The following is a 12,817-nucleotide window of genomic DNA, read 5'->3' as shown; positions in this document are numbered from 1 at the left end:
GACCGACCTCACAAGTATTAGAAGTTTTGTTTCGCGGCAATTGGAAGCCCCAAATTCTAGTTTTTTAAACACCAAGAACCGCAACTCTGCCTACTTTCCACTCAATGCCATGCTGCAAAATGGCAACACCTGCACCTAAGAGGTAAGCCAACTTTTCGCTTATTTTTGACTGCTTTGTAGCTTTTAGTCCCAATAAAAGTTATTGTTGACGTGGGTTTATGGGTCCAGCTCACTTCTGAAGCGTTTATAGGTTCAAAACGTTGATCATTATTTTATAATTGGTGATTTTAAGGCTTTTCCAAAATATTGGACAGTATGCATTGGAGGAGGAAGTGACTTTTATCGAGCGTCCAAAATATTGGACACCATGTGCGGGGGGCGCGTTACTATAAATAGAACCGTCCTATATTTTGGACAGTATGCATGCAAATAACTAGATCAGAGATAACATTGCAATTAATTCAGTTGATTCTTTACTGAAACTTTATTTAGATATAGTCGGTAGTAATGCGGCATTTCTGGCCGAGTTGTTAGCACGACTCGCTGCTTGTGCTGGTCAAGATTCAGTGAGCATGCTAAATGATAAAATGGGTGGCAATGTGACCAATCGTGTTGTTTTTTATCTGTCATGTAGGCTGAAAAGATCAATGAATGCAGCTGAAGCAAGGCTACTGGTGCTTGATGACATCCAAGACAACATTCCAGACTGTAGTGATGACGAACGTCTTGATGAGGAAGGAGATGAAGAGTATGCAAATGGAGATGCTAGTGGTTCCGATGACGAGTGCGACGGCGACACAGCTGATTCGGAGGAGGCTGATCTTTCTAGCAGTATTGACCCGTAAGTTATTGTGATTGTAGAATTCCTCCACCAATGTGTAAAATAGCAAATCAATATCTTGAATAATTTTTGTGGTCGGATGTTTTAGTGCGGCATATCACCTCGCATGCAAAAGGTCGAGGGTTCGGTTCTCTGTCCTGCTCACATGAGACCGGACTTTTGGACATGTGTCAACGTTTCGGCTCCTGTCACCCACTGCGCTGTGTGGGCCTTTGAAGATGTACGCAATTCTTACGGTTTTTTCGTCTGTTTGTTTGTACTTTACTTAGATTTAGTATTTATTTCTACTTTTTATAACGTAAATGGTACATCTATTTCCTTGCAGAACTCCAAGAACATGGCACTGGGTGAAAAGAGACCTACCGCCTCATACTAGAGTGGAAAATGAGTTGCGAGCCAAGGGGCCAGCCTTGAACTGCCGGACGCCATTTGACATGTTTCTCGCTCATCTTGATAATGAGTTATTGGACCTCATGCTCCTTGAAACCAACAGACACCGGCTGGCGCAACAAAGACACCACGTCCAATCGGTAAAGAAGGAAGAACTGAGGACCTTCATTGGTATATGCCTGTACATGACGATTGTGAATTTGCCATTTCGGAGATGGTATTGGTCTGAAGTAACGAAGCAGCACACTGTCTCCGATGCCATGACCTGTAATAAGTTTGATGAAATTTTGTCTGTCATCCACTTGAATGACAATGAACTAATGAGGCCAAGGGGGGAGATGGGCTATGATAGGCTGCACCGGGTGCGACCTCTATGAGAAAAATTGAATATTCAGCTCGAGGCATGTGCCGAACAAGAGCTACATGTTTCAGTTGATGAGCAGATGGTCCCTTTCAAGGGTAGACATAGCCTCAAGGTTTATATGATGAAGAAACCCAAAAAATGAGGATATAAGGTCTGGGTTTTGGCAGGGACATCAGGCTATGTCCACAAGTTCATGTTTGCTGGGGACCCTTTAGCTGCTAGTTTTAGTCAACCTGGGACGGTGGGGGAGGGACTCAATGTGGGGAAATCAGGGGAGATTGTTCTAGCTCTTACTGGGGAACAGCCGCAGGGGAGCTATGTCTACTTTGACAACTACTTTGCTTCACCTGACCTCCTCCTTGAACTAAAGAGAAGAGGGTTGCATGCTACATGCACACTGAGGGCAAACAGGACAAAGAAATGTCCCCTATTGTGTCAAAAGGACATAAAGAAAAGAGGTAGGGGGAGCTACGACTACAGGTCAGATGATGATCAGAGCCTGGTCATTTGTGAGTGGTTTGATAACAAACTTGTCCTTGTTGGCTCAAACGTCCATGGAGTCGAACCCACCACACTTGTCACAAGGTATGACAGGACAAACAAGCGCCATATCACAGTGACCTGTCCTGCCCTTATAAAGGAATACAATCAAAATATGGGTGGGGTGGACAAATGCGATATGTTGCTTGCCTTGTACAGGAACACGATGAAGGGAAAGAAATGGTACAAGAGGATTTTGTTCCATCTCATTGACCTTTGTGTCGTCAACTCTTGGTTGCTGTGCAAGGCTAGCAATGCCGAGTGCAAGATGCAACTAGCAATGTTCAAGTTAGATGTTGCGAGGGGACTGATCAAGTCTTCGTGCCCTACCGAGCGGACTCTAGAGCCAACCCTCCTGTCCCTGACAGGCGCCAGTCCAAGTCTGCCAAAAGTGTGAATGTGAATGCAAGGTATGACAGGGTCGATCATTTTTTCGAAAAGAATGGATGTGAAGGATGGACAGAGGTGCAAGATGGAAAGATGCAAGAGAAAGTCTGTGTTCATGTGTCGCAAGTGTTGTGCGTATCTGTGTATGACCGGGAAGGATGGGTTGGATGACTGGTTTTATCGTTTCCACCACGCTTCATAATAGTAATTTTTTCAAAACTTGTATTTTGATTTTGATGCATTCTGACTTTCTTTCAAGTAATAAATGATCATCTGTCATATGATTCTTTGGGGTTTTTTTTTCATATTTTGCTTATTTTATGGTTTACAAAATAGGGTATGAGCTACACGCCCCACTCTTGTATTGTTTTCAATCATTGCTCTAAATGTAAAAGAGCACGATGAAGTCTTTTCTGCTTGGTCCAGAATAAGTAAAGGTGTTAAAATCCTAATATTTTATACCAAATTTATTAACTTTGGGAATGGCAAAATTTTTCACATTCGAACCCCGTATGCATGACGTCCAATATATTGGACAACTTGACCCCCCTAATTGACAAGGTTTGGATAAAAAATGATGATGTCAATGTCATTTTAGTGTCGAAACATGCTTGTTTGCAAAAAATCATCATCCTAGGTCGATGGTATCATACCTCATGCAACAAAGGGATATATATATATATATATATATATATATATATATATATATATATATATATATATATATATATATATAAATGATATATGCAAATCCACAAATATGTAAAAATATACAACCAAGAACCAATAGCAGCACTTTATAAATTAATTTGATAAAATGAGATAGGCCAATTGCCCGAACTTGTGTGTGTATACTTAAAAGATAGTATTTAATTTAAATCACAGTTGCGCGTTAAAATTCGAACACCATGTGGCAAAAATTAATCAAGGTGACTTGTTGTCTTTGTTTTTATAGATATAAGGACGATCAATCCCCCCCTCCCCCATTCCGCCTGAGAAAAGCAAACTCTGGTTTATCTCATCCAAAAGTCAAGAGGAATAACCCTTAGACATCACAATCATAAATTGTTTATCTTATTTGTTGTCTCCATGTACTATGCCCAGAGAAACAGCCTGATGCCTTGTAAAAGATGGCTCCAACCCAACAGCATTTATAGCCACCTTTCACAATGCAACAGGCAAACGATGATCTAAACGTTAGGAAAGGCAGATTGAGAATGTTAAAAAAATGTCGGGAGAGTTTAGACGCTATAATCCTTCGCCACATTGGCTAACTGAGCGATGAGTGGCAGTCTAGTTCTGATCATCGGTAGGCGTGCAGCAGCAGCTTCTAATAGTGTTACACTACTTTGTTATGATAATACATACACGCAGTTAATTCCTCGCCGCATTTGTGTGGTCACATCGCAACGCTCAACTAGGTGCTCTATGGTCGCGGCTCTTTGCCACAACGCGAACATATGAGACAGGTGGAAAATCCCCACTGATGAAGTAACGCTGATATAAGTAAATTAAGTAAGTAAATAATGAATTTATATAGAGCCTAAACATCTACGTTAATCGTGCTCTGCGGCGCTTTACATAATTAAAAAAAAAACATGTTTAAAAACAACAAAATTAAAAATCACGACACTATATGATACATAATAAGCATGCATACAAAAAAAAAACAAAACAAAATCCAAGCAACATCTATTTCATGAAAAATAAGCATCACGGAACAACTCAGTCTTCAGACATTTCCTGAAAGATGATAAATTTCCACAGGACTTTGTCCGAGGTCTAAATGCGTTCCATAGGCGTGGAGCTATGAATGAAAAGGCTTTTTCACCGAAAGTGGATTTTGAGGTGGTAACTTTTAGAAATTGGGACTGAGATGATCTTAAATTTCAAGTGGGTTCATACCTTTTAATCAGTTCCTGCAAATATTCAGGTGCCAATCCATCCAGACATCTAAAAACATAGCACAATATCTTAAATTCTATCCTAGACTTCACAGGAAGCTAGTGCAATTCCTGGAGAACTGGTGTTATATGATCTCTTTTTTTCGTTAATTTTATAAGTCTAGACATTTCATGACAAGAAAACTGTCAGTGATATTGAACAAGCACGACTTCACAATTTATCTGTAGATTTTGAGCTTAATGAATTGACCACGAAAGAGACAATACTATATTGACAACACAATAGTCAATGTTTAGGTTATGTCGTGTCTGACATCACCAACAAGAGCACATAATGTCACAAACCTATAAGTAAGTAATTAAATACATAAGTAGTAGTAGTAGTAGTAGTAGTAGTAGTAGTAGTAGTAGTAGTAGTAGTAGTAGTAGTAGTAGTAGTAGTAGTGCTAGTAGTAGTAGTAGTAGTAGTAGTAGTAGTAGTAGTAGTGCTAGTAGTAGTAGTAGTAGTAGTAGTAGTAGTAGTAGTAGTAGTAGTAGTAGTAGTAGTAGTAGTGCCAGTAGTAGTAGTAGTTTAGTAGTAGTAGTAGTAGTAGTAGTAGTAGTAGTAGTAGTAGTAGTAGTAGTAGTAGTACTAGTGGAAAAAGTAGTAGTTGTAGTAGTAGTAGTAGTAGTAGTAGTAGTAGTAGTAGTAGTAGTAGTAGTAGTAGTAGTAGTAGTAGTAGTAGTAGTAGTGTAATGATATATATCAATCGCTTCAACTTTCCCAGCCTCAACTTTCCCAGGAATGTAAATAAATCAATACATAATTACATCTACTCTCACGCATCGCCAAGTGTTAATCGTTATCGTCCTCGACACAATTAAAAAAGGCCATGTGTTACGTCAACTAGGTGCGAACATGTGTGAGATCGTCAATGGTAGCGGGCAATACCAACCTAATTAGAAAGTCATCAGATTACAGACGCGACAATTACGACATCCAGAACACCATTGGTCAACAAAAAAAAACAACCAATAGTAAACCAGGCATGCCTAAATCCTGGAATATTTATGACTCCTTGAGATTCTCCAACTCCCGAGATAAACACTTATTAGCTCTCTCTCAATTTCATCTTCTTAGAGCTCACTGCTCACAGGAAACTCGAGAATTCTACTAGCGAAAATATGTGAACGAGGGTCAGTAATAGATTTACAATGTGTTACCATTAATTGATGCCAATTAGACTAGTATGTATAGGTGTTATATTTAACATTGTCCTTTAGCCTGGCCGTACGTAGACACAACAGTAAATAACAGAAATCAATGACTCATGTTATTGACAGTAATTGATACACGTGTTATTATAAAAATATTCATTCACTATCTTTATATATATATATATATATATATATATATATATATATATATATATATATATATATATATATATATATATATATATATATATATACAGTGCGATTAAGTCGACATTGTGTCGATCTATAATACCTTTTTCTGGTATTTTAGCTTTAAGTCGACATTTTACTGGTCGCCTTAACGCTAAGGCAATTTGCAACGATGTTATTGGCCGTTTATTTATTTTTCAACCACACAATTGTGGAGTAAGTCTATTGTCATCGTTTATAATATAATTTTGATGGGTAGCTTCCTAATAAACGAAAATTTTGTATTCACGTCATTATGGCGACTGCATGGAAATGGTGCCTTATGGTGACCATCAAAGAAGATCAAAATTGAAAATGAAAACAGTGATATGTTTTTGTTAAATTCAAGCTACGGTAAAATATTTTACTTTTTGTTAAAATTGTGAAGTATCATAAGCGTATCTTGCCGAATAAAGTTTTTATTAATTTTTTTAAAAAATTGGGCAATATATACAAAAACAAGTTCCATCGTGATACGATCTCTATGCTCGAGTTTCTTTGAGTTTTCATTATATTAATATATCGCATTTTATTGGTTGAAATAATAACGGTAAATCGATTGAAGATATAAATATATCTTTTAATTAAGTCTTTATCATTTAATTTAAGTAGGATTATGCGGTGGTAGTGGTGGTTGTGAGTGGTGATGATTTGGTAGTGGTGGCTGTAGTAGTAGTGATAGTGATGATGATGTGGTGGTGGTGGTTGTAGTAGTGGTAGTGATGACGATGTGGTGGTGGTGGTTGTAGTAGTAGAGGTAGTGATAATGATGTGGTGATAGTGGTGGTGTAGTAGTAGTGGTAATGATGATGTGGTGGTGGTGGTTATAGTAGTGGTAGTGATGATGATGATATGATGGTGGTTGTGGTAGTAGTGGTAGTAATGATGATGCGGTATTGGATGTAGTAGTGCTAGTGGTGGTAGTGATGATTATGGGGTACTGGTGGTGGTTGTTAGTGATGATGATGTGATCGTGGTTGTAGTAATAGTGGTAGTGATAATGATATGGTGTTGTTGATTGTAGTAGTAGAGGTAGTGATAATGATGTTGTGATAGTGGTGGTGTAGTAGTAGTGGTGATGATGATGTGGTGGTGGTGGTTGTAGTAGTTGTGATGATGAATATGTGGTGGTGGTTGTAGAAGTAGTGGCAGTGATGATGATGTGGTGGTGGTGGTTGCAGTGGTAGTGGTGGTAATGATGGTAGTAGCAGTAGTGATGGTGTGGTGGTTGGAGAGGGGGGGGGGTACTGTGACGAACGATTTTCTTTCACTGCGTGATTTCTTTATCATTCGTCAGCGTCTCATTCAAAACGACTTCAAATCTAGTGGACCATATATATTTGCCAAGGCACATTAACACCTCGAGTTAAGATACTCAAAACATGGACAGTCTTTTCTCCAATAAAGCTCTAAATTTTGCTAACGGAAAATTTGGTCAATATGTGGGAAACATTCCTATTGTATAACGGAACGCTCGCTTTCCGCTTAAGGCGTTATTCACCTATTCAAATTGTCTGCCCATTGTATTCATATTCCCCTACTAATTACCCTTTCCAAACAAAACTCCAACGTGCATATGCCCTGAGGTTCTTGTCTCGTTCAAGAGTAGCTAAAATTGCAATTACTGTTCTAGCTCTCCGTAATTCTTTCTTACCAAAGCATCTAAATATCATTGGCTATCTAGAACAGGAACATTCTTCTGATTGGTTATCCCCATAATTTCAAAGCGTCATCTCTGAATTGAATCACACACACGCTAAGAATCCCAAGAGAGAAGAGCTATCCCTCCAATTTCAAACTTGTAAAAGTTTTTCTTCTCTCGGTTGAAGGTAAAATGAATTATTGGTTAACATTCAAAGTGGAACGAGATATTACTGTGAATTCAATGCTCAATCTAGCATTACTATTGTAGTTTGTGTATATATTTTAATTGTGCTATTCCATGGATGTTCGTAAGTTGGAATACCTGTACAAAACTATATCTATATGTATCTTATATTATAGTTAACATTTGTTTATGATCTATGCTATTATTTCATTTATATTCAATATGTATATTGCTTGAATGTCTGTACCCTACCGCCAATCGCCGGCCACACATCATAACCTCAATTATAAATAATAAAAATAAATTCAGAAATACCAGGGGCACAACCCTGTTAAATTCTCATCATGTAAGATAGCTCGACTGTCAGTTGATGTTTGATACAAATGTAATAACCACCATTATCATGGAGTTATTGCTTCTCCTTGTCTTTGTCGGCAAATAAAGGCTATTATGATGTGTCGCTCAAGGACGATCCGGTGGCGAAAGACAAACTCTATTGGCTCTAAGACCTTGTTTTTTTAACTCTTAATTGAAGGTCCTTGTCTTTGGCTGTCACCATCCGTGGCTATCAACCATCTTTACTCCGTACTCAATCCTTGAAGGCACCCAATCCCTGATGTCAGTCATCGCCGACACCAGAACCTTCCAGCCAGTCCATAACTACAACACACTGTTGTGAAGTCCAGAAAACCCTGCAAGCAGGAGTTAATCCTGGAACTAGCTGATACATTTGCCTCAATCAAGCAAGCCGGCAGGATAAAGATAAGCCAAACGGGCTTATACCATTTTCAAATGAATCACATACCGACACATATGATTATATTAAAGTAAATAGATAAATAAATAATAAATTAGATCCACTCAATTAGAGATATTCTTCCTGATATTAAATAAATACTTATTCTTTCTATATTTTCCTGTAACAATTTAATTAAACTTTATGTATAGAATTATTATTATTGTATTGGGCGTTACTATTGTCTTGACTCGCTTGTCATTAATACAATTAAGTTATAAGGGACCCTAAGGCAATTCTTAATCAACCCTAGATTAAACCTGAGCCGTTTGTGGTATAGCTTGAGTGGCGCAGCTGGTAACGAGAGCCATAGCGCGCATACTAGTTCGAATCCAGACCAGTGAGCTACCGGTTGGACTCGATCCCACAAAATTAACACATATCCCGCCACAGGTACCCGTGGAACAAATTGACCTCACCGGAATTTGACGGAAGTTGCCCGGAACCCGGAGTTTTTTCCGGTGAAACCGCAGTTTTGGCACCACTGAACCACTACTACTATAACTACTACTACTACTACTACTACTATACTACTACTACTACTACTACTACTACTACTAACTACTACTACTACTACTATACTACTACTACTACTACTACTACTACTACTACTACTACTACTACTACTACTACTATACTACTACTATACTACTACTACTACTACTATACTACTACTACTACTATTACTACTATATACTACTACTACTACTATACTACTATACTACTACTACTACTACTACTACTACTAATTACTACTACTACTACTACTACTACTACTATACTACTACTACTACTACTACTACTACTACTAATATTACTACTACTATACTACTACTACTACTACTACTACTACTACTACTACTACTTACTACTACTACTATATACTACTAATTACTACTATAATACTACTACTAATATTACTACTACTAATATTACTACTACTACTACTACTACTACTACTACTACTATACTACTACTATATACTACTATATTACTACTACTACTACTATACTACTACTACTACTACTACTACTACTACTACTACTACTACTATATTACTACTACTACTACTACTACTACTACTATACTACTACTACTACTACTAATATTACTACTACTACTACTACTACTACTACTACTACTACTACTAATATTACTACTACTACTACTACTACTACTACTACTACTACTACTACTACTACTAATATTACTACTACTACTACTACTACTACTACTACTACTACTACTACTTACTACTACTACTACTGCCATCACTACCATCACATTGAGGTGCACAAAATCCCCCAAAATTCAGTCTCTCTCTCTCTCTCTCTCTCTCTCTCTCTCTCTCTCTCTCTCTCTCTCTCTCTTTCCCGTTGTTTTATTTTTAGTCCATCTAAAATACAGTTTAATGTTCGGTTATTTCTATACAATGCTTAACTTGCCTTCTCGTCATGAATTATATTTGAATATAATACGGTATTTTTATTAGTAAATCACCACTCCGGCACCTTTAATGAGTTAAATAAATACAACTCGTCCCTTACATCATTGCCCCATTGCATACGGGTCTTTACTAACTCTCATTGACACACTGCCTACAAACTACACAGAGCTAGTCAATGGCCTTAACCATCCCGGCTCAAGATGCGTGAGACGATGCCTTGACTCTCTTGTAGGTCATGCATTAGACTCTTAACGAAATCGTACCGATCGATGTGATACGAGAAAAAAGTTACCCGGATCTACCTTCTTACGTCACATCTCGCGCCATGAACGATATCTCGGTAGTACCGATGTTGCATATCGTTTGGAGCCTTCATTAAGGCGGTACATCTTCAAAGGACACGGTTGATCAAACGTGACGAGTGGTTCGGTAACACCAAAAGCCCCGTGGCCTGGACCACGAGGATTTGTATGTAATGGTTACGTCATTCTCTCAACCCTCATGAATTAGTAAGACTAGACTCGCAATCCAGAAAACGAAATTTGTCTTTGAAACTCTTTTGAATCAAACGAGTACATTAACGTGTTCGTCTCATTGAGATGTGAAAAATGATATACAAATCAAGAAAATTTGCCGATAAATAGAAAGTTGTTTAAAAAATGCTAAAATTAAGAAAAAACAATTATTAAAATCAAATTTATTCGTAAAACAGTTGGTTTCAACCGTTTTGTCTCTGAAATAAGAACAAATGTTCTTCTTTTTTTCAAGCTGATTTCAGCAATGTGACATTCATATTCCGAGAACTATATATTTTCCTTTTAGATTTTACGTATAAAGCTTACTCAAAAAGGTGTTACATTTTTTTTTGCATAACAATAGCGTAATACATGGAAGGCGAATAGAGTCTTTGTTACGGCTGGCCGGTTAGAGAGCCTGTGATGGGTCGAAGACTTCGGACACTCGACTCACAATTCTATACGAATAGATCGTGGCGGTAGATCAAAGAATGCGACATTTTTATTTACGAACCATTTTTCTTGAATCTAAATTATACAAAGTAATAATTTCGCATCAGAAAAAAATATCAAAGCACAATTATTCCTAACCGTTATCATCTTCTAACGTGAAAGGCAGGCTCTCCATTTTCGTTCTGAATTGTTGTAACGAGAGAAAGGGAAAGAAAATTTGATCACGTGATCGTTCGTTCAACTTGACGAGTACAATCGTTAACTTGGTATTATCTGGGGAGACCCCACGAGCACGCCCCCCCCCCTTATTTTTTTCTGGGTGAGATCTCCCGAACCCACATCAACGCAAACTAACGATAATATAATCTGATGAAATGTTTGCTTTTACTTGCAATATCAAAGCTAGTGGTAAACACAGTAAATAATAATTACGTCGGCCGGAGTCGAATACGACATCCGACTCAGCAAATTGTTTTTGAAATTAGAAAACTAAATGAAAGTCCATAATGACTGAAAGATTAAGTATTATAATAAAAGTGCTGTGACACTACGGAAGTCCACCCTTAAAAGAACCCAGTGGCATGATAGAAGGTCGTTTTCTGCGAAAGAAAACACGAAAACCATATCTTAAGCTGGCACGCACATATCTAGGTTAACCGACTCAAATGTAAACAAACACGAGAGGATCGATTGTAAGTCTACTGCAGTGTGTAGTTGTTCTAATTCTAGGCGAATATCATGCTGTAGAAGTTTTTAAAAACCAATAGCATGATAGAAGGTCGTTTTCTGACGCTAAAGAAAACACGAAAACTCGCCACAACAACAATAATATCAGTAAAACACACCCGCCCACAAAAGAGACCAGCACACGTAAGTCGTGATCCGTAAGAAATTCCGTCCCTGGTTGAAAATATCAAAACGAATTATCATAGATATCGCTGAGTCAGGTGGGCGATGGACGGTATGGCTAATATAAAATGTATGTAGAATTCCAAATCCAAATACAAACCAATCACAGCATTCTAAGATGTAGTGAAATAAGAATTTATGTGACAATTCGTTCGCCGAAATGAGAGTCACAGAACCGTCCCAAGAAATAGTAACGTGACTCGTACATGTTTCTGTACTCATGGAAAATCAACCAAAGTGTTGAGATGGAATTAAGGTTGGGGATAAATAGATAACTATGTGAAATTGAATGTAAGCGTAAACTTCAATTTAATAAACGAGCAGCAACAGTTTCATTACCAAGGATAAATAGATAAAATCAAACTTACGAGCAGCTGGAAGATATTCATCTTGTTTGGTTGAATTATTTCAGAGTGAAGTTTTCTCACGCAAACATAGGTTTATAAAGAGCATTTTAGTCCACTCCCCGCTTGTCTAAAGTCACGTGTCATTGAATCCATTGGACAACGTATCACACGAGTGGGAGTAGAGTCTGTGATATTCATAGAGTCACCAAACATTAGTGATATCATAGACTTTCCCTAGTAAAATTTTATTGGTGATACCTATCTATGGACGACAGTACAGCCACGAAGCTCGCTTTTCCACGACTCTATTTGCATTTGTCATTAGTGACAAGGCGTGAGTGAGGGCTTGGCGAACATTAGAGTTACCAGCTTGGATTATTTTAATCCAAACAGCCTGTTATTCGATTATTTCTTCTTAATTTGTCACTGTAATATTTTCTAAAGCATACGCTTCTTGAGTAAAATACATCTAATAAACACATATGGTGCAAGCGGGTGAGGGGTGGGGGATTATCAGACCTGAAACTAGGTGAACAGTGACCTAGAATATGTTTGTTACTGTAAATAAATAACATAGGGTAGGAAAGGGTCACTTGAGCATTTCTAGAGTGTAATATCCACTAAACGTTCTCAAAGCGCTCTAAAATAGGTCATAGGCCAAATGCAAGGAC

General features: G+C 37.8%; 1 long non-coding RNA gene across 1 annotated transcript in view; it reads right to left on the bottom strand.

Moving 5' to 3' along the window:
- Positions 1-12,366, bottom strand: part of LOC144957956 (uncharacterized) — a 27,563-nt gene extending 15,197 nt beyond the window's left edge. The window contains exon 1 of the long non-coding RNA XR_013642274.1: positions 12,168-12,366. This is a non-coding gene — a long non-coding RNA (uncharacterized LOC144957956). The remainder of the gene's footprint in view (positions 1-12,167) is intronic.
- Positions 12,367-12,817: the final 451 nt, after the last annotated feature.

This window comes from Berghia stephanieae, chromosome 12 (genome assembly GCF_034508935.2).
Source record: "Berghia stephanieae isolate SIO BIC M18660-M18661 chromosome 12, UCSD_Bste_1.3, whole genome shotgun sequence".
NCBI lineage: Eukaryota > Metazoa > Mollusca > Gastropoda > Nudibranchia > Aeolidiidae > Berghia > Berghia stephanieae.
Note: the sequence above shows the minus strand (reverse complement) of the source record. Positions and strands in the feature narration are given on the sequence as shown.